General features: G+C 44.5%; 1 long non-coding RNA gene across 1 annotated transcript; it reads right to left on the reverse strand.

Moving 5' to 3' along the window:
* Positions 1-18,661: 18,661 nt before the first annotated feature.
* Positions 18,662-25,290, reverse strand: LOC147100331 (uncharacterized). The gene is made up of 2 exons (XR_015073712.1): positions 25,044-25,290; positions 18,662-21,118 (listed from the first exon to the last, which is right to left on the reverse strand). It is a non-coding gene; the product is annotated as an uncharacterized LOC147100331 (long non-coding RNA).
* Between the last annotated feature and the right edge of the window lie 2,237 nt (positions 25,291-27,527).

Here is a 27,527-nt window from a genome sequence, read left to right on the forward strand (position 1 = left end):
GTTACCGGCCATTCGAAGATACTTTAAAAACAAAGACTACACCGCTGTGCTACAAGCCCGCCAAAAGTTAAACAAAGACTAACCTTGATTTGGCGGGAGATAAGGGCCTCCACGGAAAAGTATAACTAGCCATCGGTAGCTTGTAGCCTGGAGCTTGTAGCTTGTAGCTGGTAGCTTCTTGGAACTTGATCGGTAACTTTTGGAGCTAACTTGCCTTTTCGAGAGCCATGGAGGAACGTTGATCCAGAGACCAGCCAAGAAGGTGATTCGAGTCTGCGTCCCACCCCGGGGTAACCATTGGGAGATCATCGACAAACCCCGGGCCGTTGATGAGACGAAGGACAGCAGCCCTTCGGAAGAAACCTATCTGAAAATGGTAAACCAGCTGGGCTCTGCGAAGAAACCTATTTGACCATGATCAAATACGTGGTCTCCGTCCACGCCGCCGTCCAGGCCCGCCAGCATCCAGCCTGTCCGTGACCTTCACCTCGAGGAAGAAAAGAGAGTGTCGCAGCCCGCAGCGTTGACCACGTGGAGACAGGACGCCTGAGAGGATCAAAACGCAGACCTTTCATAATCTTATACTTTCTCATTGGATTGGTGAGCATGTTTCTGGCCCCTCATAATCTGATCTAGCTAGGCTTAGGGGGTGGGCATTTTGGGTATAATTAATTATGAGTTGTTGTCCCTCGATGTTCCGTGTGTTTCCCCATTTCAAGATGACTTTTGTAAAGTATATCATGCCTGTATATACGTTGGTTAGTCCTGTATTATGATTTGTTTTTCCTTCCCATGTACCTTATTGGCTTACATTCAATTTTGTTCCTTTATGCAATAAAATTTCATTTCGTTTTCATTAAACTTGGTCTATAGAGTATTCTCTGCATTGTAGTTCCTGCCTCAAAGTCCAGTGTATAGAACCTAAGGGGCGAGTGGGTTGAACCACTCAAGGTTTTTACTGTGCAAGAGAGAGAGGCCTCTAGAGAGAGAAACCTCTGCGATTGAAAACCCCTTACATTGCTGCATTGGAGAATGCATCTCAGTTGCGGAGGTGCGAGACTCTCCGCATACCCAACTCTTGAAGCCTGCAGGAAGAAACAAAGGCAAGTAAACTTTTACTAACACTTTCCACTTACCTCACATACTCACCTCTCCACACTTGCGCCCATCACTTACCTTCACAGCGCACTTTTGCACCCCTCCAACCACCGCAGACCCACTTCTCGCCTCGGTGATCCTGGTGGGGTTCAGAGCCTTCGGGAAGCCCGCACTTGTATGGGTAAAATGGGGATAATCCTCTTATCTGCCTGTTAACTACCTGTTAACAGGCAGATAAGTGGCACTAATCCCCTTCTCACCTCCAAGGAGACGGGACCCGGCGCGGGTCGGCTACCCGCCTCCTGGCAAGATGGCACGGAGGCGGGTTGGGCACCCGCCTCCAGATTCTGCCATTTTCCTGGCAATCCCGCCTCCATACCCGCCTCCCCAGGGCTGGCAAGATCGCGCCCATGGGTGTCAAAAATACAAACAGGAAGTCTCAGTGACAGTAGTCATCTTTGAAGAATCCTCCAGTCGAAACAGCCGATCTGTTTGTGGGTGATGCTCATGATTGACTGAAAGCACAGTGGTCTCTAGATCTGTGACCTGATTGGTTAGAGACTATATTGTCTACATCACAAAAGATGTGAAACTTTTAATATAGAATATGAAAAGAACTCTCTGTGAGGAGCCATAAAGTATTTGTTATATTGTCCTCTGAAGATTACCTTACTAATTATTTCTTCACTTGTCTGACTTAGCCTTACATGTAGAATACTGTATAAATATCAGTTCAGGATGCTTGATATTGTATACAAAAACATAGAGCAGCTGATTTTAACACAGCAAAATTGGTGTTAACGGGGTGGTAACAGCCTGAAAATGGGGTTGGTAAACTTACCACCAATGTTCCCTTTAAGCGCTGCAGGTCCCGCACAGCTGTGGTGAGCCAGCTTTTAAATAGAAAAACCACACGTGCGTGGAATTTTGAACGACCCGCGCTGGCCAAAAACAAATTCGAGGGAACATTGTTTACCACCCCATTAACACTGATGCTTCAGCCGCTGCCATTCACATAGAGGTCAAACCGCCTGCCAGCTTCAGATGGCAGGCTCCTTTTAATATGTACATTGGGGTCCTATGATACGCGTAGGACCCCGATTGCCATTTTAGGGCAGAACTGGTCGGAACTTGTGCCTTGCACACTTCAACCATCTGTACTGGCAGCACTGCTAAAGAGGCTTCAAAATATAAGTTTTTGTGCTCCTCCAGGCTCCACAAGAATAACCTGGGCCACGGTCATACTGGACTTCGCCACTCCCCCCTCCCCCCTCTCCCCCCACTACGATCTTGACCTTCCTTCAGGCCTTAACTTGCTGCCAGCTGGCCGGCCTCCGGGATGCCCTATATTGCATCGGCCTAAATCCTGCGAGCTGCATCGGAACACCCGCTTGTGTAGTGTATGTACCTTTAAGAGAGAACTACTTTTACAGCTCCTGTATACTGTAATACCGGCAGTGACCACACCTGTATATAAGCCTTGAACATGCCTCTGTACTGTTAGTCTTTAGACTACCCTCCTCCAGTAAACACCTGTTGATTGTTAATTTACAGCCTCCGTCTAGTTATTGGAAAACATCATACTTTAAGAATCAACGGATTCAATAGTGGCGACGAGGTCGATTCGAATCTACCTGCAACTCTGCATTTCCTTTCAAGGATTCGCTCCGGGAGGACGGTGGAAGAAAGTTGAGGCCAGAAGCACGGGCGTCGACCATGAGCAACCGCCCAGTCATCCGGCAGAGAGTGAACATCGCAGGGGAGGCTGTTGAGGGCTGGGCTTGGTTCTCCAGCCACGACGATCCAGCAACAGACTGGCAACAGGTACAGCGCAGACCCTTCCCGGACAGTGGCGGCTGGAGCCGACCACGGGGTAAGAGAGAGAGTGAAGCGCACAGGGCGCAGCCGGGGGGCTGAAGACCGAGCGGCGTCGATGGAAAACAAAAAGAGAGAGAGGGTAAAGCACATGAGAACGCGCAGAGCGCAGCCAGGGCTCAAGGGCTGAACAGCGTCCGCGGGGAAAAAAAAAAGGAAGGGATTACAAGCGGCTATTCTCACATATACCCTTGAAAGCTACAGAGATTGTCTTGAAGACGTACACGGGGCAAAAAGTCTACCCCAAAGGAAAAATAAGGGTGAACGTGATATACAAAGGCCAGGAAATACCCAAAATGGACCTATATGTATTGCCAGATGGAGGACCACCACTACTAGGATGTGAATGGATCCGGAAGATACAATTAGATTGGCATTCCATACAGGCACTGAAGGTTGAGGCCAAAAAGGATGACGACGTCACACCTGGACGACTGTCAAAAATGCTAACTGACGCACAAGAAGTGTTCCAGGAGGGACTCGGAACATTAAAAGGCATAACAGCGACGATTAAAAGAGAGTAAAATGCAAGCCCAAAGTTTTTTAAGGCCAGACCGGTGCATTATGCGATCCGACCAGCCGTCGAAGCAGAGCTGGAAGGGTTGGAACGCTCAGGAGTACTGTCCAAAGTGGACTGGAGCGAGTGGGCTACATCCATCGTTCCTGTAATGAAGAGGTCGTTGAGTAATACGCCTGGGGAACCAAAGAAGGTCCGCATCTGTGGGGATTTTAAAGTGACAGTGAACCCAGTCCTTCACACGGTACAATATCCACTTCCACGGATTGAGGATATTTTTGCCTCGCTATCTGGAGGTAAACGCTTCACCAAGATTGATCTGGCCCAGGCGTACCTGCAAATGGAGGTGGAAGAAGCCTCGAAACAATACCTCACGATCAACACTCATAAAGGTCTCTACCAATACAACCGGCTGGTGTTCGGGGTAGCCTCGGCTCCGGCTATTTGGCAAAGGGCAATGGATCAAGTCCTGCAAGGGATTCCAGGGACCCAGTGTTATTTGGACGACATCCTGGTAACGGGCGAAAATGACAGTGATCACCTCGCCAACCTGGAGAAGATGCTCACTAGATTAAAGGAATATGGACTACAAGCTAATCGCCACAAGTGCGAGTTTTTCCAGAAGCAGATCTCGTATTGTGGCCACGTTATTGATGAAGAGGGGTTACATAAGTCCCCTGAAAAGATTGAGGCAGTAGTCAAGGCTCCAGCACCGGAAAATGTGTCACAACTGAAGTCGTTCCTCGGGCTGGTGAACTACTACCATAAGTTCTTACCAAATTTGTCTACAGTATTACACCCACTGAACACCCTACTGTAAACGGGGGTACCATAGAAGTGGAATGATGAATGTAAACGAGCTTTCCAGAAGTGCAAAGAATTGATCACATCAAAAGGAGGTGTTGGCTCATTTCAACCCAGCACTACCAATTCGGTTGGCGTGTGATGCATCACCCTATGGTATTGGAGTGGTGCTGTCGCACAAATTCCCAGACGGGTTGGAGAGGCCAGTAGCCTTTGCGTCTCAGTCACTAACCTCAGCCGAGCGCAACTACGCCCAGATTGACAGGGAGGCCCTCAGCCTAGTAAGGGGAGTAAAAAAATTCAACCACTATCTGCATGGGCAGAAGTTCACCTTGATGACTGACCACCAACCACTTGTTTCCATCTTTAATCCAAAGAAGAGCGTTCCAGTATGACTGCACAACGGCTACAAAGATGGTCCCTTTTTCTAGGGGCGAACCAATATGAAATAGGGTATAAGGGCACGAAACAGCATGGAAACGCTGATGGGCTATCACGCCTGCCACTGCCTACTGTGGAGGAAGCACCAGCAGTGGACCCTATCGAAATATTTTATTCGTCGATAATTGAACGATTGCCAGTAACTAACGCGGGTATAGAGAAGGAGACCCGCAATGATCCGACACTGTCTCGGGTATATGATTTGACGGTGAAGGGATGTCCAACACATGGTGACTCACTGTTGCCAGCATTCTCATCCAGAAGAGAACAGCTGTCAGTATGCCAGGGGACAGTGATGTGTGGATCCCGAGTGGTAATTCCACCCAAGTTAAGGGAGAGAGTGCTCAATGAGCTTCACGAAGGCCATCTGGGAGGGGTGTAAATGAAAAGCCTTGCCAGGGCTTATGTGTGGTGGCCGGGGATCGATCAACAAATCTAGGACCTAACAAAGAGCTGCTCAGGATGCCAGAAGGTCCAAAATGCACCACCACATGCCCCTCTACACCCATGGGAGTGGCCCTCCTCTCCATGGCAACGGGTGCATATTGATTTTGCTGGTCCATTCACGGACTCAATGTTCTTAATAGCAGTGGATGCGCACTCGAAATGGCCTGAGGTGATCAAAATGTCCTTCACCACTACAGAGAAAACGATTGCCGTCCTACGGACCATATTTACCAGGAACAGCTTGCCAGAGCAGATTTGCTCTGATAACGGACCACAGTTTGTGTCCGAAGAGTTTCGAAAATTTATGAAAAGGAATGGGGTAAGGCATTACACATCCGCCCCGTATCATCCAGCCACAAATGGATTGGCTGAGAGGTTCGTACAAACCTTTAAAAAGGCGATAAGGACCATGTGCGATGATGAAATTCCACTACAGCATAAGGTGGACAATTTCCTGTTAGCCTACAGAAATGCGACACATGCAGTTACCAACCAGACCCCGGCCATGATGTTCTTTAACCGAAGGTTGAGATCTCGTCTGGATTTGCTCAGACCAAATGTGCGAAGGAATGTTGAGGATAAGCAATTCCAGCACATTAATGAGAAGCCGACAAGGAGCTTCAATGTAGGACAACCAGTCTTGGCCCGCGACTACCAAACAGAGAAATGGCAACCCGGAACGATATGCACACGGCAGGGGCCACTAATGTACACAGTGGATGTCAGGGAGAACATTGTGAGACACCACGTCGACCAGATCCTACCGTCACAGGAACGAGTCAACCCCATGTCTCGCGTACCTGGGGATGAACCCGACATACCCCAGAAACAGTAGCAGCGGAAACTGATGAACTAACCGACAAAAGGGAGCCAGAACCACCTCCGCACCAAGAACAAGAACCTCAGGAAAGGCGCTATCCAGAAAGGATCAGGAAGCCGCCCCAAAGACTGAATCTATAAATGGACTATTTCAGTTTAATGTGCATGTTAAAGTGTTAACTGTTATTTGAATGTTATGGGTACTGTTAATCTAAAAGGGGTGGAATTGTAGTGTATGTACCTTTAAGAGAGAACTACTTTTACAGCTCCTGTATACTGTAGTACCGGCAGTGACCACACCTGTATATAAGCCTTGAGCATCCCTCTGTACTGTTAGTCTTTAGACTACCCTCCTCCAGTAAACACCTGTTGATTGTTAATTTACAGCCTCCGTCTAGTTATTGGAAAACATCATACTTTAAGAATCAACGGATTCAATAGCTTGGTGTCCGCAACTTGCTGGTTCTATTTAAATGAGGCCTCGGCCTCAAAATGACTCTGGACTTTCCAGGCTCTGCTGGTCGACTGCCCAAAAGTTAAAATTTAATCTTAGGGGTCGATTTTCAGTGTGCCGTGGAATCGGGATTGGAGGCATGCGGGGGTTAAATTCCCGAATTCGGGGGTCCCGACACCATCCCGCCCAAAACCCGCCTCCATGTAAGTTTCAGAGGAGGCGGGTACCCGCCCTGCACTGGGACCCGCCGACCCGAGGCGGGAAGGGATTAGTGCCAATTAACTGCCTGTTAACAGGTAATTAACAGGCAGTTTTTAGCCTAATCCCTATTTTGAAGATTGTCGTGTGGAATTCCCGACGGCTCCAAACCATGCCAAGTTAGAGGAGTCGGGCCGTCGGGTTGAAGTACTTGGAGGGGTCGAGATGTCGGTGTTCAGGTGAGCGATGGGTGCATGAGTGCAAAGTTTGGTGTGTCTAAAGTGTGTAAAGAAGTTTAAATTACCTGTACTTACCTTTACAGCCTTCCTTCCTCCAGGTTTCAGGAGTCCATCATTCAGCCGGCACAGAAAGCAGAATGGCTGCGATCTGTCAAAAGTGACAGCCTGCAGCTTTCTGTGCCAGTGAGATTTCTAACTGAGTCTGCGTAGAAGGACTCAGGTTAGAAGTAAGACTGTCAGTGTTTGACAGCTTCAAACAGCTGTGAAACACTGATATTTCATCTGTCAACACGTCTTGACAGATGAAATTTCAGTCTGCGACATCACCTGTTGCCGGGTGGCCCTTAATTGGCCTGCTGAGCCCGCTGGGCGGGCTCAACAAGGTCAATCAAGTGAAAATCGCGTGGATTGGTCGCATCTCGATGGAGGCGGGACTACAACCCCGAAATTTGTAGTCCCGCCTCCTTCCCAACTTCTGAATGAAAATCACCCCCTTAGTGTCTGCAAATAGTTCTCCAAAGGATCAAAGAAAGATTTGAGGTCCAACGTGCAATCCGATCAGACCATGTCAGCCATGGCTCAGTGGTAGCACTCTCACCTCTGAGTCAGAAGGTTGTGGATCCAAGTCCTACTCCAGTACTAAGGAAGTGCTGCACTGTCAGAGGTGCCATCTTTTGGATGAGGCATTAAACTGATTCACTGTCTGCCCTCTCAGGTGATCATAAAACATCCCACGGCACTTTTCGAAGAAAAGCAGGGGGGTTCTCCCCCGTGTCCTGGCCAATATTTATCCCTCAACCAACATCACTAAAACAAATTATCTGGTCATTATCTCATTGCTGTTTGTGGGACCTTGCTGTGCACAAAATGGCCACCCCCAGGGACCCAAGGAAATGGTCCCTTGGTAGGTAAGTGAGCAAAGGGCAGGGGCCAGGAACGATCATGATCAGGGGATGGGGGAAACTCAGGGCAGGGGATGGCCAAGCGATTAAAATATCGTGTGCATAGCACTTATGTCATCAGACCACGACTTTGCCTCCCTAATTAGACCCCCCACTCGTCCTGAAGTCAGAAAAATCACCAGTTAAAATGGCGTGCATTGTGAACCGTTCGGAAATGATGCGGGGAGCCCCCAAACGCGATTTTAACCCCCTGCCCATTCTATTCCCACGGGGCGGACTGGGTTAAAATCGGGTCTATAGAGACAAGATAAAATATGTGAAAAAGTGGAGGGCAAACAAAGAGGAAAAGACAGAAAGAGCTAGAGTTGGTAATGAGATTCGGGACAGTGACAGGGAGAGAGCGACAATTGTTTTCTTTTTTTTGTCTGGGAATAATATCAAGGAAGATCAACTAGTAAATTAATAAAGGTTACTGACAAGTATCATCAATTGAATGATTAACCAGCCCCCAACATATATACTTACACCCAACCACATACCAGTTCGCTGAATACCAACGATGGAAATTCACAAGAGCTAAAAATTAGCTCCAATATCTATCCCATTTCTTCAAGAACAGTGCCGTCCAAGAGGAAGCAATGTGAAAGCAAGTTGTACATTTGTTTCACTTTGACTGAGGTGTGATTCAAGGACCGCTATTGTGAATTGAATAATAAAGTACAAACCAAGTAATGGAAAATTTCTTAATAGGATCATTTGTTTAACAGGAACATTTGTTCGGCTGCTGATTCAACAGTGTGCAGCTTTTTGTTGAAGAGGAATTGAACAAAGAAAATGTTCACTGCTCACTGCAGGAATGTCCAATTAACAAGGCTTCAAAGCTGAAAGCAGTACTCAGAAGAAAGATTATGGATAGTCTCCAAATATTCTGTGACTCAGAATGGCAGACACGGGCTTGTGCCTGCAATTCTGCACATACATTATTACAGATCTCAGACAACCAGTCAGGAGAAGGCAGCGAGTGGGGACTAGTCGGAGGGAAGGGGAAATCTCTAAGACAATTGCTTTGGGAAATTCCTTGTATTAAACCACAAAATGCATCAAATCCTTATCCAAGTTTCCTGTTTGTAATGCCAATGATGTAAAGGATTAGTAAGACCAGAAAGTAGTACCTTAACTAATTTAATGCCCCATAATAATTGTCTCAATTGATTATTTCTTTCAAACCGATATCATGATGTTAAAAGTGGCAAAACAAATTTTAAATACAAAAAGGCCAAGACAGGCATGTGACCTGTTTGTCTGAAATTCCTCTCTCCGCTGCTTTAATAGAGGCATTAAACTGTTTAAAAAAATTTTAAAGGTTAAAATCTCCTCAAACAGCAGAGGGAGAAGTTTCAGATGAATGTGATAAACATCTTGTGTTATTATACCACAGTGTCATTTCAAGGCTGAAAGCTACCATTTTCCACCTGAGAGTAAGTTGGCATAAAAATGAACAAAACATATGGTGCATGATGTCCACAGGGTTGTGACAGAGCATGTTGGTTAGAACGTAATAACACTCATTTCAATATTTAAATATATTAATCAGTATTACATATTTATCCTGACATCTCCGCTCTTCCATATTGACTAAGTTAACTTGAGTGCTTTTCTGGTTTGTGGAAATTAATCAAACTCCCAAGCAAAATAATGAGCTCCGACATGAAGGCCCGGTCTAGTTTAAGGACCTTTTATAATAACAATGTCAGGTAATTATTTATGATCAGAAACTGCTGGAAAAACTCAGCAGGCCAGGGCAGCATCCGTGGAGAAACAGAGTTAACGTTTCAGGTCGATGACCTTTCGTCAGAACTGGAAAAAAGCAGGCATCCACAGTATTTTGCTATCCAATTATTTAAGATCGTTGTTTGCTAGCCCCCTAATTCTTTACATCCCAGATAAAACTGAGGATGGAATTAACGCATCAACAGGACCTTGTGAAGAAAGAGCCAGAAGGTGGTAGAGACAGAAGGATCCGACATGTTTCAGCAAACAGTTTGGATTAGGAGACTATCTGGTTCACAAAATAGCTCACTGAGTCCCCAGGGCATTGCAATTATGTTGGGGAAAAGGACACAGATTTCAGCAGATGTACATTGAGGTGTGACAGGAGTCCACTGGGACTGTTTTAAAGTTAGTAAAATCCACCGATCTTGCAGAATATTTGTGACCTTGTAACATTTCTTGGATGCAAACATCAGTGAGCCTTTTTGGAGGCAACATGTGGCATTTGGTGTGCGTCCCCTGTGGCTGGTAGCCAAGGTTGTCTCACAATACTGCTTCACAAATGCAGCATCCAAGTCACTGGAAATATCCTCGAGAGATCAAATTCTATTCCAGCAGCACCAGCTTTGCACACCTGCATTGTATACTGAAGCAATCCTTACTTGTAGCTAGTTCCACTCTATAAAGTGGTGCAGTATTGGGTGCACGTATCTCCAATTTTTATCATGAATTCACATGAGGACGCTGATTCATGCCCTCCATCATCTCAACCATGAGGCCAAATTTTTTGTGAGTCTCAACAGTGAATACAGTGGGAGTAACACCAAGTTGGAATATTTTTGTACTGATGAGAGACATAGAGCTATGGAGGAGCAAAGGGATTTGGGTTTCAACGTGCTCAGATCACTAAAAGCTGGTGAACGAGTACAAAAGGTCATCAAAAAGGCTAATGGAATGTTGGCCTTCATCTCAAGAAGGTTGGAATACAAGTGAGGAAATGATGCTTCAATTGTACAGAGCCTTGGTCAGACCCTGCCCGGAGCATTGCATTCAGTTTTGGGCAGCAAACCTTAGGAAAGGTATATTGGCCTTAAAGCGGGTGCAGCACAGATTCACCACATGGCTTAGAGAGTTCAAATATGAGGACAGATTGCATAAACCTGGTTTGTATTCCCTTTAGTTTAGAAGGTTGAGGGTGGATCTAATTGAGGTATTTAAAATGATTAAGGGATTTGATAGTTTCTCTGTATCTACCCTATTTCCCCTGGTGGGGGAATCCAAAACACAGGGGCATAATCTTAAAATTAGAGCTAGGCCAATTAGGAGTGAAATCAGTGACATGAATCTTGTCATTCATGTGGAAATGACTTATGAAATGATACTGGGCGGCCTGCTGGCGGCGCTGTCCAGGGAGAGTATAAATACTCGAGTATGGGCCCAGCTTGCTCAGGACATTCTTTAACAGGAACTAGCGAAGGACACAACTAGATCTCCATGTTGAAAAACAGTTGATTAAAGCTTTGTTTAATACTTAGACCAAGTGCCTAGTAGTTTTCTTACGTCAATCAGGAAGCACTTTTTCCACACAGTGGGTAGTGGATAATTGGAATTATCTTCCTCTCAAAGGCTGTGGATGCTGGGCCAATTAAAATTTTCAAGACTGAGATGAATAATTTTTTGTTGGGCAAGAGTATCAGGGCTATGAAGCAAAAGACACAGATCAGTCATGATCTAATACAACAGGCTCAAGGGGTTGAATGGCTTATTCCTGTTCTTATATTCCAGCCTGAACCTCTCCTCTCCTATTGCCCACACAACATGCACCTTCTCTGAGGGGTCACTCAATTGTGCAGAACAGGCACCTTTGCTGATTATTTTGTCTTCCCCCAACCCAAGGGTGTTGAAGTCAACATGGTGCTGTGCTGGCCATTGGAGCAGATGGTCATGTTTATATTGCTCACTATCACTGTTGAAGTGCAGGATAGGCAGAGCACCAGCAAATTCTGATCTGATCTAGCATTTAAGAGAACATGTTTCAACCACTCAAGTTACTCTCACCCGTTTACCACATGATCTGAATCCTTCACTTAAATCCCTCTATTCAGACCATGCAAAACCTTAGTGTCCTATTTGACCCAGGGCCTGAGCTTCAAATCCCAAATCCTGTTCATCACCAAGACTACTTACTTCCACCTCAGCTCCATCACAACTGAAAGCCTTACCCATGCCTCGGTCACGCCTAGACTCGATTCCTTCAATGCCCTCTTTGCTTTCTATTTATTCACCACCCTCCAAAAACTCCAACTTGTTCACAACTCAGCCATGCATATCCTGTCCCTCACTAAGTCTGTTCCTCCTGACCTACATAGAAACATAGAAGATAGGAGCAGGAGTAGGCCATTCGGCCCCTCGAGCCTGCGCCGCCATTCAATGAGATCATGGCTGATCATCCAAATTCAGTACCCTGTCCCTGCCTCCTCCCCATATCCCTTGATCCCTTTAGCCTTAAGAAATATATCTAACTCCTTCTTGAATATATTTAATGAATTGGCCCCCACTGCCTTCTGTGGTAGAGAATTCCACAGGTTCACCACTCTCTGGGTGAAGAAATTCCTCCTCATCTCTGTCCTAAATGGCTTACCCCTTATCCTTAGACTGTGACCCCTGGTTCTGGACTCCCCCGCCATCGGGAACAGCCTTCCTGCATCTAGTCTGTCTAGTCCTGTTAGAATTTTATAAGTTTCAATGAGATCCCCTCTCATTCTTCTAAACTCCAGCGAGTATAAGCCCAATCGACCCAATCTCTCCTCATACGTCATTCCTGCCATCCCAGGTATCAGTCTGGTGAATCTTTGCTGCACTCCCTCCATGGCAAGAACATCCTTCCTCAGATAAGTCCAGATGTAAGGCTGGAAAACATAGGCTCCCTGTCTCCCAATGTATCATTTTAAATTCTTGGTCCTTGTCCTCAAACCCGTCCATGGCCTCATACACCTCACTCTCCAACATTTTCCAGCCTTACATCTGGCCTTTTGTACATTCCCCTTCCTTTGTGTCATCGATAGTGGCACAGACTTCAGCTACCTCAACCCAACTCCCTAAACCTCTCCACCTGCTTCACCTTTAGAAACCTCCTCAAAATCTATCCTTCTAGCTCTCCCATCATGATTTGTCTGTTCTTTTATTCCCTTTATATATATTGTTCTCTCCTAAATACAACACCTTGGGAAGTTTTCAATGTTAAATGCTCTATATAAATGCAAGCTGTTAGATTACTGTGCTTTAATTATCCCTCACAGGCCCATCCTTTTATGTAACTTTGTTTTCCTTCAGTGATGATGATCTCCTCCTCCTCCCTCCTCATGTTTTTATAAATGGACACAACAGGAAGGTATTTTCTGCATTTATTCATATCAAACAATAAATTGTCCAAGAATTAAATACAAATGTGCAGAAGGTCCTTTCTTGATTCTGGCCTTCAACACTCATCTACAGCTGGCCAGAAACAGCTCAGGACACCCTTAATTCCTGCCAACCCTCCAGTACTCTGTCAATCATGCTTTAGATGGAAGAGGCGGGGAGGTGGAATCATTTATAATGAGTTGAATTTAAATGCATTTTACCCATCCTCAGCTTCATCCCAAATGCTGAGCATTTCCTTTGAGGTGATAAAAATTAAGCTGATACCTGAATTAACGGACTGATTTAAGCTAAAGAGAAGATTGTACGTTAAGACTGTTTACAGAATTGATTGAAAATCTCCGAAGGCATTCCCTGATGCGCTGCATTATTCAATAGCACTTAGAACAGCAGCGGCAAACTAATAAAACAAAGCTGCCGGGCAGGATGCAAGTATTGGCTCTTACTGTAGCTGAGACCAATAAAGTCTGGATCCAGCCTCTGGTGATAGTTTACATCACTTCAGTATTAGACCACAATACATTACAAATTGAAAAATGGTGCAATATCTCCCTCCAGAAAAAGAAATGGTACTACAAGCCCAGGATTCCATGCTAAACTGAAGGACAAGCAGTTCAGTGTCTATACCCCATCTATTCATTAGAAATCTCAAACTTTTCTTACGTTTTTTTCTTTACAACAGAAACAACGGAATAACTATGGAAGATGGAAGTGTGTTGGCAGGCCAGAATGCATACCTTCTACAATTTCCTTAAGTGAGCTGTGAGGCACATTTAAAGGAATTTTGTCTCTTTCTGAAGTGAAAGTTGACACTCTTAGCAATGGACTATCCACCATGTTATGTTGAGAACGCATGTGTTGAGGTAAGCAGCATGTCAGATTCACAGGCGTGAACACTCAGCCAAATGCTGAAAGGGTGTGATGTAACCAATTTGCTGGGGATTCAAGGATGTTTTACGTTCAAAGAAACCATAGATTGTCACAAACCAGTTGTATCCTATTATTTACCATGCTCATATACTTTGAATATATAACAGAACGATACAAGGGTTGTTCACCATCAGGAGGATATCACCAGAATAAGTGAGTTGGAAGGTTTTGATTCATATGTCCTTACTCTCTGTCTTCCCTTCTTCTCACAATCTTCAGGCTTTTAAAACTCAAACCTCCTATCACTCAATTCTTACCTTCAAATTTATCTTGGCCCTTTTACTCTTTGCAACTTTGGTTGTGTCCTCCAAAATGGACCTTAACCATTCAGCCTTCGTTTCTCAATAATAAGAAAATAAATTGCTCCTTAAGGCGATGAAATGAGACCTGCACTGGTTTGATGCTGCTAAAATTTGAAAGACAGAAGACGGAAGCCATTAGATCAGCCCTTTAAATAACTTAAGGTTTTCTCGTTTGTAAGCCTGTGAAACAACTAAGGGGTTCAGAGAGTTTATAAACTCTTAATTGCAAGACTAAAGTGACTTTGTTCACCATCTGACTCCAGGATTATGTGGCCCTCTAAAACACTCCCAGACATCCATTATGTACTGTAAGAAATATTGCTTCTCTTACATGTGAAGATTTCCAATATAATACCCGTATCATTTGAAGGCAAAAAGGATGATGCAGTGAGATGAAAGTACAATAGTGAGACAAGTGGTGGGGGAGAATGTTATAAAGAATATTGACCATTTTGTACCGGTTACTACAGTTATATAATGGGAATGGCAACTACAAATGTGGTAACTCTTCTTCTTCTTAGGCAGTCCCTCGGAACCAAGGATGACTTGCTTCCACGTTAAAAATGAGTTCGCAGGTGACTGATGAGTCCAATGCGGGACCTACAGTCTCTATCACAGGTGGTGCAGACGGTGGTTGAAGGGGCGGGTGGGTGGGGTGCTTGGGTTGACTTGCGCTCCTTGCGCTGCCTGCGCTTGGCTTCCGCTTGCTCCCGGCGAAGAGACCCAAGGTGTTTAACGCCTTCCCGGATGCTTCTCCTCCACTTTGTGCGGTTTTGGGCCAGGGATTCCCAGGTGTCAGTGGGGATGTTACACTTTTCCAAGGAGGCTTTGAGGGTGTCCTTGAAGCGTTTCCTCTGCCCACCTGGGGCTCTCTTGCCGTTCCGGAGCTCCGAGTAGTGCGCTTGTTTTGGGAGTCTCGTATCGGGCATGTGGACAATGTGGCCCATCCATCGGAGCTGATCAAGCGTGGTCAAAGCTTCAATGCTGGGGATGTTGGCCTGAGCGAGAATACTGACGTTGGTGCGCCTATCCTGCCAATGGATTTGCAGGATCATGCGGAGGCAGTGTTGGTGGTACCTCTCCAGTGCTTTGAGGTGCCTGCTGTACATGGTCCATGTCTCTGAGGCATACAGGAGGGCGGGTATCACTGCTGCTCTGTAGGCCATGAGCTTAGTGCCGGGTTTGAGGTCCTGGTCTTCAAACACTCTCTTCCTCAGGCGACACTGGCACTGTAACTACAGAAATAGACACCAATGATGAAATGCTCCATCGGACACTGGTTAGTTTCTACTCGGCAACAAAAAATAGTCCCACATTAATTAAGACATAACTAAAGCTCCTCCTTCATCTGCCTTCATATGTCAAAACATACATGCATTTTTCATGAGGCATCCCCAGCATCGAAGCTTTGACCACGCTTGATCAGCTCCGATGGATGGGCCACATTGTCCGCATGCCCGATACGAGACTCCCAAAACAACATTCAAGAAGCATTTGGATGAGCACTTGAAATGCCATAGCATACAAGGCTACGGACCAAATGCTGGAAAATGGGATTAGATTAGACAGGGCTTGATGGCCGGTGCGGACGCGATGGGCCGAAGGGCCTCTTTCTGTGCTGTATAACTCTATGACTCTACGACTCTATAACACTAAGGATACCTTATGATTATGCTGTTGAAAATTGTTACATCCAACTATGTAATAAATGGATTATGTTTAGAGCTGGCCCCACATTCAGCCATCTTGGCTCACACTCATTCTTCCTTCCTGGCTCAAACTTACCTTTCATGGGGGTGCTAGGAGGCTACTAGTGGCCCCTTTTCAGGTCTTCCAATCTGAAGGAACTGGCCACAACCTCTGATGTCCACTTGTCTGTTTCAAGTGGGAGCGTTCCACCTATGGAAATGGGTGCAAGTGCAATGGAGATTGAGACCTGATATAACGGGTCTCTGCTCTGCATATTGCCCTAGAATCTGGCACTCGTGGAGAGCTAAGCAGAAGAAAATCATTTTTATTCCTATTTATACACTTCTCAAACCACACAACTGTATCAAATCGTAGGGAATGTTATGGCATGAAGAGTAAAATATGACAAGAGATTTGTTGTAGGTCGGCCAGAGATTGCCACTTTCATAAGAGCAGCAGTTGGCAATTCAGCTCCTTGAGCCAGTTCCATTGTTCAATTTGATCATTGCTGATTTCTACCTCAACTCACTTTATCCACCTTTGTCCATAATCCCTTGGCACACTTATCCAACAAATATCTATTAATCTCAGTCTCGAAATTTTCAATTGATCCAGCATCCACAGCTTTTGGAACTGTAACACTGAGCTCAGTCTCCAACAGTAGTTCCAGATTTGCACTACCCTTTATGTGAAAAAGTACTTCACTAAATGGCCTAGATCTAATTTTAAGATTGTGGGCAGGATTTTCATTGGGCCGTGGAGGCGGGATTGGAGCGTGTGGGGGGTTAAAATCTCGAAATCGGGGGGGCACGAACCCATCCCGCCCCCAACCCGCCTCCATGCCAGTTTCAAAGGAGGCGGGTACCCGACCTGTGCTGGGAGCCGCCTCCCCGAGGCAGGAAGGGATTAGTGCCAATTAACTGCCTGTTAACAGGTAGTTAACAGGCAGTTTTTGGCCTAATCCCTATTTTTATTCCTGAAGTGTGGGATTCCCGATGGCTCTAAACCACACCAAGTTAGCGAGGCAGACCATCGGGCTGAAGGGCTTGGAGGGTTCAGGTGAGTGATGGGCGCATGAGTGCAGAGGTAAGTGTGTTTGGTGTGTGTAAAGTGTTTAAAGAAGTTTTACTTACCTGTTCTTACCTTTACAGCCTTCTTTCCTTCAGGTCTCGGGAGTCCCTCATCTCACTGGCACAGAAAGCAGAATGGCCGCGAGCGGTCAAAAGTTGCAGCATTCAACTTTCTGTTCTGGAGAGATCTCTATATCAGCCTGAGAGGAAGGAATTAACTTGGAGTATAGATTGTCAGTGTTTGACAGCTTCAAAGAGCTGTCAAACACTGATATTTCATCTGTCAAAAGCTCTTGACAGATGAAATGTCAATCTGTGACATCACCTGTTGCCGGGTGGCCCTTAATTGGCCTGCTGAGCCCGCTGGGCGGGCTCAACAAGGTCAATCAAGTGAAAATCACGTGGGTTGGCCGCAACTCGATGGGGGCGGGACTACAAACCCCGAAAGTTTTAGTCCCGCCTCCTACACGCCTCCAGTATTAAAATCCAGCCCTGAATCCTCTTGTTCTGGAGTTTCCCACCAAAGGAAATAGTTTCTCTGTATCTAGCCTATTCAATCTCTTAGTTATGTTAAACACCCCAACTAGATCATCCCTCAACTTTCTAAATTCAAGGGAATAGAAGCCAAGTTTATGTAACCTGTCCTCATAATTTAACCATTTATGCTCTTGTATTATCTGTGGTGAATCTGTGCTGTTCCCCTTCCAAGGCCAATATATCTTTCCTGGAGTTCGGTGCCCAAAACTGAAGGCAGTACTCCAGATGGGGTCTGACCAAGGCTCTGTATAACTGAAGCATCACTTCCTCACCTTTGAATTCCAACCCTCTTGCGATAAAGGCCAACATTCCATTTACCTTTTTGATTAATTTTTGTACCCGTGCGCTAGATTTTAGTGATTTGTGTACCTGGACATCTAAATCACTTTTCTCCTCCACCGCTCTGTATCTATCACCATTAAAAAAAGTAGCTTTCAATACCAGAACATCTTATACAAATTGTGGTACTCAGGCAGCCAATCGCACTGTACAGATTAAGTGTAGAAATTTTCAGGAAGTCATACCCCAGTGATAAATCAATCTCCACCTGCCAGGTTGGCCAGATAAAGTACAGTTAACGGAGACCGACATGAATTGTGGTTAGTTTGACTAATTTTCTGATCTGAATAAGGGGGTAAGTTACTAAGAAGAACTTTCAAGTATTTCACCCAAAGCAAATAAATCATGTTAATTAATTGTTTTAGCCCGAGGAGATTGCCTAGTAATGTTACTTTCTCCTATTTCGATGTGTTAGCAGAAATGTGCTTTGTATCTACACTGATACTTCTGCACAATAATGAATATTGAACAGAAATGAAATTTCACCTGGCGAGTCAGCACTTAAAGTGTTACATTTTATTGCTTATCCGTGAATTTCAATGACTTGGAACAGATGAAACTAACTTAAAGCGCTTCAGTAGATCATTAGGAAAGAAATACCACAGCTTTCCAACTGGATAGTAATCCTATATAACGTTAAACAAGAATGATCTAACGTCCCAGCTGCTTGGAATTCTAATTGACTTTGCATGACAAATGTAGGCCCACTTAACAGGATGAACACATGAATAACTCTACAGGCCTCAGCTGGACAACATTGCATACAGCTGTCGAAGTTTCGACTGTTCAATAAGACTCTGTGAAACAAAGTGATCATCAAAGGCAGACTTTATTTAATCTACTTGCTAGCAAGGGGAGCTTCACGTAGGCAAAGGCTATCGTGACTTCTCCGAATACATGGACAATAACACCTCTTTTTATACACAAAGATCAAAACCTTCTATCACATGGCATGGTAGTGAGACATAATTAATAACGAAGTAAACATCTAAGAAAGGAATGAGTAAGGAATGTTTAAGGTCAACAAGAAGATGACTAGAGGGTCAGCGGAGCCTCAGTGTCTTAAGATATGGTTAGCCAACAGATAATCAATAGTCATGATGCAGGAATACCTTTGGATAAGGTTAACTAATCTTATACAATGGAGACAGTTTGTCTCTCATTTTGGTTCTGGACATTCATACAATGTTTACAGTAAATGTCCTTCGGTAATCATGCTTTTGTTCTACCATGCTTATCTTGTTTGTGGAACTGCCTAGCCTGCAAGCTGAAGACAGTCATATCATTTTCCTTCCACCGCTTCCTAATATGGACCTGCCTGTTTCCCTGTGTGAAGCCATTTTGACCTTCTGAAAGTTGCAGACTCCATTTTAATATAAGAGAGTATATGTGAATATATATTTCTATGCTAATGCACTTCTACATTCCCCCATTTTGTCCTTCCTAGGACAATATAGCTCACACTAATTCTTTCAGTCTCTCTTGTCGGTCCCCATGCCAAATTTAGATTTTGGCCCAAGGATATCGACTTCATTTCTGTTTTGACCATCCCCAGGAATAATACCTGTATTGATGGCTGATCTTATGTAAGATCGTCTCTCCTCTCTTGTCTATCCTAATTGTTAAAATTGTATCCTGTCCAATCGTATCATCTCTCTATGAAAGGGATTATCTTGATCGCCCTCCATGCTTATTTCTTCCTGCATCATCATGCTTCTTCCGGGAATGACTGCGTTACCTAATCTATTGCAACAACACTTAATCAGTGTGACTATCAAACTAATAGACACAATTACAGCTACTACTATTCCCATTCCATGCAACAGTGTTTGTCCCATGGATCCTAGCCATCCTCCCATTATCCAGTCGAACCAATCTTGGCTTACTGGTTTCTTATATTGGCTTACTGCCTCTCTTATGTGTTCAACGATGTTAGTTATATTTTCTGAACTATCTGGGATATATGTACAACATTCGCTCCCTATTACTGCACAAGTTCCTCCTTCGTTTGCTAACAGATAATCTAGTGCCATTCGATTCTGTAGTGTCATTACTCTTATCGCTATCATTTCGGCGCTCATTTCGGACAATCCTTCCTCAGTTTCGTTTGCTACCTTCTCTATTAGATTAGCTAGTTCTTCTACCTCTCCCATTAGCTTTCCTATTCCGTAAGGGGCTATTAATACTCCGAAAACTCTCTCATAAGTCGCTATCTCTCTTTTAGTCCTGCTGAATTCGTAATGTTCTCCTATATCATCTAGGATGTGGATATAAGGTACTACGTAACCCAAATAGCAGGATCCTACCCAATTACGCGGCAACCATGGGTAAGCTCAGTTTCCACATATAAAATAAGTACAGTTATAGGCTGTAAAATTTCCTTCACCTCCCATCCATAGGCGGAAAGCATCGCCAGCCCATTGGGACTTACTGGTTTTATTAAACACCTTGGTCCAGTCTAGTAAAAACGTTCCCTGCTTGGTCAGACCAAGAATAGGTGGTTGCCACGTGACTGTTTGATTGCAATAACTCTCTCCTATTCTCTGTCCAACCTTCCTCCCTACCTTGTCCTCCTTTTTAAGGCATAACGACCCTTGCGGTCTGCCAACTCCTGAGGTGTTAGTTAAGGAGAGGAAGGGGGGCGCTCGAGTATGGTTATAATTGGGTTGGTACCATCCCTGGAAGGTGGTCAGATTATAACCTGCTGATCTCCACTGAATCATATCCCTGGTTCTGTCTGGGTTGCCCGAACTATTTCGCCTTATGATCCATTCTGCTGTTTCGGAAATATTAAAGGGAATAGATCTTAGTGGGATTCCTCCTGTGGTGTGAATGGGTATATGGGCACAGACCCAGCAACTAGATCTACCACTATCCCTAGCATGCTCGTAAGACATGTACAGAAAAGTGTTAACATGTAATTCTCGTTTCTTTCGGGGTTCTTCATTGTTTCTCTGACAGTTTACGTATACCATCTCGATAAATACATACAGCGTAAACAATAATTTCATCGTCTCAAGTCCTTTTTTTTTTTAAATGTCCCCGTCTGGTGCCTTCTTGCAATGGGATGCGTGTATCCAGGTCGGTCTTTCCTTGATTTTAACAGCTGTGTTCGTTGTCAGGAGTACTTGGTATGGCCCTTCAAAGCGTGGCTGTAGTCCGTTCTTTCTTTTGAAGACCTTTACGTATACGTTATCTCCTGGTTCCAAGTTATGGCACCTTCCTTCCGCTGGTTCCGTTTGCGCCTCTTTTACCTGCTGGTGAAAGCTGGAAATACATCTAGTTAATGCAATACAATAGTTTAACATGTTCTCATCCATTTTATGGATGTCCATTTGCTTAACCGTAAGTGACGCTGAAAATAGCAGTCTTAGGGGTCGTCCCATAACAATCTCATGTGGCGAAAGTCCGGTTGTCCTGTTAGTTGCTGCTCGCATTATCATCAATGCTAGGGGTAATAGTTCGACCCATTTAAGTCCAGTTTCATTGCAAAGTTTAGAAAGTTTATTCTTCAGCATACCATTATATTTTTCTACCAGTCCCGCTGACTGTGGATGATAGCTGCAGTAGAAGTCCATTGTCACTTGAAAGTTGTGCAGGTATACCAAATCGTGGTACAATTTCTTTTAACAAACATTTTGCAACAGTAACTGCATCATTTTTTTTTTTACATGGAAAGGCTTCAATCCATCGTGAAAACACATCTACAATAACTAATACATACTTAAATCCTAAACATACCGGTAATTCAATAAAATCCATCTGTAAATGTACAAAGGGTCCTGTTGGATTTGGGTGGGAGGCAGCCTGTATCTTTTCCGTTTTACCTGGGTTCATTGTTTGGCAGGTAATGCGTTGTTCACTAATTTGTTTTGTAATTGTCACTGCCTGGTGAATACCAAGTTTGTGTGATATAGTCTGCCATCCCCCCTTTGCCTGCATGTGAACATGTGGACACATCAGGCAATCCATGGGAGTATTGACTTGGAAGCCACCATGCGGCCGTCATGGTAGACCCATACTCCTTCAGGTGTTTTAAAACAAGAATCATTCACCCAAGCTAACACTTCGTCCGGACTGGCCTGTAATTGATAGGCCAAAACGTCATCAATTGTGGGTGGGGGATTGTCTGGATCTTGATTTCCAAGAACATATGCAGACACTTGTGACCCTGTATCAGAAAGAGCAGCAGCCTTAGCTGCTCGATCCGCCTTATCATTGCCCAAAGAAGCCTGGTCTTGATTGCCTGTATGTGCTTTGCATTTAATAACAGCAATTTTTTTTAGGACACTGGAGAGCCTTTAAAAGGTTATCAATTTGTTCAGCATTTTTAACTGTAGATCCTGATGAAGTCAGGAATCCTCTAAGTTTCCAAATTTGGCCATAATTATGAGTGACTCCAAATGCATACCGAGAGTCAATATAAATATTCACTGATTTTCCTGTAGCTAAAATACATGCTCTTGTAACGGCAAACAGTTCTGCTTGTTGTGCTGAAAAGAAAGATGGTAGTCAGCATACTTGGATAATTGAATGATCATCGGAAATGGCATATGCACTTTTTGGCGAGCCCTTTTCGTCTCTGAGGGCTGATCCATCCACATAAAATATAAAATCGCTATTGTCCAGAGGAGTTTCTACAATGTCTATACGAGGCTTAGTGATAAGCTGAGTCACTGATTCACAATGCCTCTTGGGTAGGTGATGCAATTAGCAGGTCGTCTACTTACTGTATGAGGGTTAACCCATCGGTTAAGACAATGTTCTGTAAATCATGTTTGAGGCACTGCGAAAAGAGAGTTGAGCTTTCTGTATAGCCTTGTGGCAGCCTGGTCCATGTGTATTGGGTTCCTTTGAACGTGAAGGCAAACAGGAACTGGGAATCTTGGTGAATAGGAATGCTGAAGAAGGCTGAGCAGAGATCAATGACCGTATAATACCTTGAATTAGGAGGTATACTGGTCAGGATGGTGGCTGGGTTTGGGACCACCGGGTAGGCAGGGACAACAGACTCGTTAACTGCTCTTAGGTCTTGAACCAACCCTGGCTTATTCTCCACTCCTGTTGAACTGCAGCTTTTGATAGGCGTAGGACCATCTGTCCTAGATCAGAAGATTTGAATTCATACGCCACTGCTAGTGTACAGTGTGGCTTAGAGTCTTTTACCCTGAATAATTCCCATGCTGTTTGGGTCAACAAGATTGGTGACGCTATTCCTTCTTGCCCAATTAAAATTCTTCGGATCTTAAGTGAATATTTCTGATGCAGAAAGGGCTTGTAATTAATTGCCACTTCTAGATCTTCTCCCGTTTTGTCATAATAGGCTATACAATGCAATTTATCATGCCAATGTCCCAAATTAAACTGCTTCTGGTATTCTGATACTGATCTTGTGGCATACTGCAATGCTCCCACAGCCATCAGTAATTGTTTACTGAGGTTGTCATCATGATTAGTCCAACAATACAAAATAGGAGAATTGTGGACCTGCAATGGGTACATCCCACATCTGTCAGTTGGAACATATACCTTCAGTCTTTTTTCCATACATGATATCACTGCTTTCATTTTACACAACAAATCTCTTCCTAATAAGTTGATGGGAACGTCTTCAGATAATAAGAATGCATGCTGTTCATGAAAGTCTTTCATCTGTACATCCAATGGAGTGGGCCATACCATAGTCTGGGTTGTTCCTGAAAGTCCTACACACTTGACACTCTGATTGATACAAGGTGCTCCTACTGCATATTGTTTAGTCAAGACCGAATTAGTTGCTCCAGTGTCTACCAAAAAATGGAACTTGTGTTCCATTCATATTTAAATTTATAAATGGCTCTTCTTTAGAATTTAATGATACTGCAGGCAATTGTACCACAGCCTGTTGTTCCTGGGCAATGTCTGGGGTGGGCTCTAAGTAACGTCATGCTGAACAATTTGGATTTTGTCCAAACTCTTCGTTTGGACAACTAGCAATCCCTGGGGAAATCAAAGTGGCCCAATTAGTCTGTGGACGAGTGTGAACATGGGCTTGGGTATTTCTGTTTCCGGATACATTTTGTGGACCCTGCCAACCCTGATTTGTTTAACTTTTTGTTGTTTATTCTGTTCCTGATTAATCTCATCCCTCTTTTTATTATGTTTACTAACTTCTATACTTCGTTCGTGTCGCCTCTCTGCTTCCTTTTTCCAATCTGAGAAGGCTGACCAATTTACTTCCTTTTTTTTTTCCTTTTCTCTGCGGGTCTCTAGTTACGAGGCAATTCTCTAGACATGTTATTCTGTCTAAATTAAAGGTTCCGTCTATAGGGAATGGGTATTTGTCATTCTTGGTCCAATTAGACCATTTAGGTGAATCATTTGTGGATGATCGGCCACAATTTTGAAAAATATGGAAAGCTGGGGTTCCCCTTTCAGGGACCTTGCTTTGTGCAGCTCCCATCCTAGTTAGTTCTCAATTTCCACTAGCTGCACTTGTTCTGGGTCGCAAGTTTTACCCTCAACCCTCTTACGACCCCTATAGGATGACCAAAGTGCTGACAGCGATGAACAATAACATACAATAATAACAATCAAGAAAAATACTAAGGAATAACTTGAAGGTCCAAACAGATACACAAAAGAACTCAGACATGAAATAACGTAGGTACAGTTATGCAGGCTTTCTACAAAAGCTAAATTACAATCCGACAGTTTTCTCGATCTGCGTGGTACGCTCTACAGATCGAGGCCTTATTTTACAAGCTTTTGACAACTAATGACTGAGTATCACGATCCTAAGTGCCTTTATGCCTCTCCGCCCACTTCAGGGTCCTGACCTTCACGTGGGGGATTTCCCCTCTTAACAACCGGTCTAAGGCTGCGCGTTTGAGACAGGCACTTCCTTGTCCTAGTCGATCAACTCAGTCACTAACAGTTTTTTTTTAATCTTTATAATTTTACATATGCATATAACATATAAGCGTTATCTTACAAAACAGTTGTGTTCTATTCCTGAATCCTTATGCTATGCTTATCCTTATTCTAACTACCAATCTATCCTTCGGGATTACTAGGTAGTCCCTTCACAGATTTACGTCACTGTGCACTCTCTGCCTATCCTTCGAGCTAGTCTCTTCACAGGCCCTCTGGTACCCTTATTTCTTTCTTTCTGTGTCTATCCTTCAGGCTAATCCCTTCACAGTACACTCACATATATTCCGGAACTCAACCTGGTCGCGACCTTTCTGCTGTCTCCCTTTGTCCGACAGTTTTGAAACCTGAACCGGCAGTATCCTCCTCCTTTTAATGTCAAGATAAAAGAAGCAAAAGGTTACACAAGTTAACTCAAGTTCCAAACACACATGAGTCTTAACAGATCGCAGTGCTCCCGTCGGAAGTAACAGACTACACCAACTATGTATCTAAAGAGAAATCCTTTTCTGTGAGAAAACCTCACTTATGGCCATTCAGGATTTCACCTGGCAAGTCAACACTTAAAGTGTTACATTTTATTGCTTATCCGTGAATTTCAATGACTTGGAACAGATGAAACTAACTTAAAGCGCTTCAGTAGATCATTAGGAAAGAAATACCACAGCTTTCCAACTGAATAGTAATCCTATATAACGTTAAACAAGAATGATCTAACGTCCCAGCTGCTTGGAATTCTAATTGACTTTGCATGACAAATGTAGGCCCACTTAACAGGATGAACACGTGAATAACTCTACAGGCCTCAGCTGGACAACATTGCATACAGCACAGTTAGAACACTGTCATTTTCACTTAACTAGTCACACATACTGGACTGAAAGCTTTAATGAAGGTGGCATCAAGGAAAACTAGGACCTATGTGCTAGCTAATGTGCCATAAGGTGATGTTGTCCAGGTAAATTAAGTCCCTTAACAACAGCAAAATGTGTTGCTACTGTTGGAGACTGAGCCGAGCATTACTGTTCCAAAAAAAGACAAAGCAAATGTTATACCCAAAGAGAGGTTTCGCTTGTTGACAAGTTCACGCAAAGAGCAAATTTCTAAAAGGTTGACAAGACCGAGTTTACGTCCTGATTTCAAGCAATCCTGATTGCTTCGGCTGTACTACAAGCCAAGTTGATCTTTCTTGAATATAAAGCATAAAACAACACCTCGCTAAATTCTGTTCTTAAAAAAGATTGAGAGCTTTTGAAAGAGCATTTTGTCGGGTAGCACTATTCTCTTGTGCTGAGAAGACCTATTAAAGTCTTAGACGCTAAAGCCTGCTGACAAAGATATTGGATGGCTTGGATTACAAGGCATCCCTTTGTTACTATGCAACAGCAGCCATTTGATTTGCACAAACAAACAAACATCCATTACTTAGATATATGCTAGCAACAGAGAAGTTTGAATTGGTGGACTTAAGGGAAGGGCATCAAAATGTTGGATGCATGCGTGAACAGAGCAGTTACCAAGGAAATCATAGCAAGCTTCAGTTTGCGTACAAGTGAATCAAATCTCCCTCTTTGTGGAGTCCACTCATCCTTTGGTCATTTGATGTGTAAGGTTATAGTGAATCAGTTTCAAAATTTAGATAATAACCGTGACAAGGGATATGGGGATCGGGCGGGAAAGTGGAGTTGAGGTCGATGATCAGCCATGATCTTATTGAATGGCGGAGCAGGCTCAAGGGGCAGTATGGCCTACTCCTGCTCCTAATTTCTTATGTTCTTATGTGACCTTCTTGCTAAATGCATCGCATAACCAAACATTATTACAGCGCTCGTATAGAACCACAGATGTTTGCAGCATCAAAGCAACAGAAGTCAACTCTTCGGCACCGATATTTACAGGGAGGGGTGAAGGGTGCGGGGGAGGCCAAAAACAGCCAAAGAACCCAGAAAGGCCGGGGACACGGCGGTCCTGCCGAACTTAACGGCAGGGCCTCATTCACCTTGTGTAGCTCCGTCTCCCACCCAGCAGCTGGCTAAATGGACAGCTTGGCCGGCGGCCAGGAGGAAACACCAGCAGCAGAGGGTCGCAGCCAGGGATGGTCCCCCGGCAATCGGGAGTGGGGTAGCGAGGTCAGCAATCGTGTGGGGGAAGATAGATCGGCATTCGGGACAGGGGAGAGAGGTCTCAATCAGGAAGAGGGATGGAAGAGAGGTCGGAATTCAGGAGGGGGGGGGGAGAGAGATCAGAAATCGGGAGGGTGAGGGGGAAAGAGAAGCCAGAATTCGGGAAGGGGTGGGAAAGAGAGGTCAGCAATCAGGAGAGCTGGGGGAAGGCGGGGAGGCTGGCCATCGGGACTGGGGTAGGCCAAAGGCTTTCTTGAGGGGCCGGTGGGGGAGCACTCCTGCATTTCCTGGGCTGCAAGGGGTGCTGAAAAAGGCACTTACCTTGTGGAGCCAGCAGCTCCTGCCTCCCCTTCACTGTCGGATTTCCTGACCCCTGGACAACCCATGCAGCAACAGTCAATTTTAAATTGGGCTCCCACTTGCACTGTGGGAGCCTGATTTGAATATGTTAATCAAGTGCCCCACTTCTCCACCACGGGACATTCAGATGCCCCGATATCAGCCGCCGTAAAAAGGGCAGCGGGCGCGTGTTGGAGACGCGTTCCCCGTAATTAACTCTTTAAACACCCCCCCCCCCACCCACCCGACCCTCACCCGCCCAAAGCCCTTTCACTTTTGCTGCTTCAAATAGTTATCCAATT

This window comes from Somniosus microcephalus, chromosome 26, assembly GCF_052327205.1.
Source record: "Somniosus microcephalus isolate GS21.2 chromosome 26, FLI_Smic_1.0, whole genome shotgun sequence".
In the NCBI taxonomy this organism is placed as follows: Eukaryota; Metazoa; Chordata; class Chondrichthyes; order Squaliformes; family Somniosidae; genus Somniosus; species Somniosus microcephalus.